The following is a 1,369-nucleotide window of genomic DNA, read 5'->3' as shown; positions in this document are numbered from 1 at the left end:
CAGGGTGACTTCACATCACACTGGGCAGGGCTGCAGAGGCACCAGCTGCCCCTATCCCCACCCCGTTCCACGGCTCCTTACGGGCACACGTGCCCTTCATCGACCAGTCTGGCAACGAACCTCGGCCATGTGGTCTGCTAACAGCAGCAGCCTGGAGCCAGGGATGGTTCTGAGCCAGTTTTTTCATGTGTGGATTTTTTTTCCCCCCCTAGTGCTTTGAACTCCCTCTGCTAATGACACCTCATGCCTAGGTGCCCGGGCAGGGCTCTGTGCTGAGAAATGCCCCCCACCACATGCAGAATGTCCAGGGCCAGGCACCAGCATCTTCTCCACCTTTGCTGGGATCCGATCCCCCTGCTCCTCAGCGACTGCCAGACCAGGAAGGCTGCAGGTACCACACTCATGGACATGGCCACACATCCAAACCCTGAACAAACTTGTCCTGGGGATGCCTCGCTAGGATCACCTGGAAAAGTACGTTTGGGTTTCCTGATCCAAACCAGGAGCCCTCAGCTCTGTAAAAGCTCACAATTTTATACTCTGCTAATTTTGCTCTTGGAGCAAAACAGCTGCTTTCTCTGCTCCGCATCGTGTAATTCAGTGACTTCAGCCACCCAAAGGCCACAAAGTCAAAGTCTTCCTGCCTCTTTCACTGTCTGCTAAGGGCAATACTGTAAATCACATTGTGCTTTGAAACACAGCAGAAGGAGCTGACAGTCTCCCCCTGCCTTCCTAAAACCTGCCTTGCCTTGTCCCATAACAGACTTTATGGAGAGTGAAACTCTTCCCCAGCCCCTATCCAACCACTGCTTGTCATCTGCATTTCTGGCTGTTTTGAAAGATTTTCAAGAAGAGGTGCTGAGAAACTGTGCACCTCACACAATCAGCATCCTAACAAGAAAAGTGTGCATTGTATGAAAGAAAAACGGAGAGAGAAAGAATTCAGGGTGGATGTGAAAGAAGAGTGAATGCTGAGCAGCAGTAACGATACTTATAGCAAGTAATATTCCTTTGGGGAATTTTTTCCCTGCTGCCTCGCTTCTAATGAACAATAAGCCTGATGTTTATATGCATATGCAGTACTTTGAAGACATACTAGACTAAGATTAAACCTATCTTTAAGAGCACTCTTTAGGTTTATGGTCCTCCAAGCTGCTATAAGCCTGCAGGAAAAGTCCAAACCTTCTAATAGTCTGATACAATCAGTTTTAAGTTAATTATTCCGTTGTTTAAACATTGATAAACAGCAGTGAAACACCAACAGCCACAGAGCTGGGGGTAATGCACTGTTTCAGGGTGGATTCCCCTGGCTTTGAGGTGAGAAGGGGGATGAAAGAACTCAGGGCAGCTTCAAAGGAGCAAGGACCAG

The sequence above is a fragment of the Antrostomus carolinensis genome, unplaced genomic scaffold (assembly GCF_000700745.2).
Source record: "Antrostomus carolinensis isolate BGI_N321 unplaced genomic scaffold, ASM70074v2 scaffold27571, whole genome shotgun sequence".
NCBI classification, from domain to species: Eukaryota; Metazoa; Chordata; class Aves; order Caprimulgiformes; family Caprimulgidae; genus Antrostomus; species Antrostomus carolinensis.
This window is presented reverse-complemented; position numbering follows the sequence as displayed.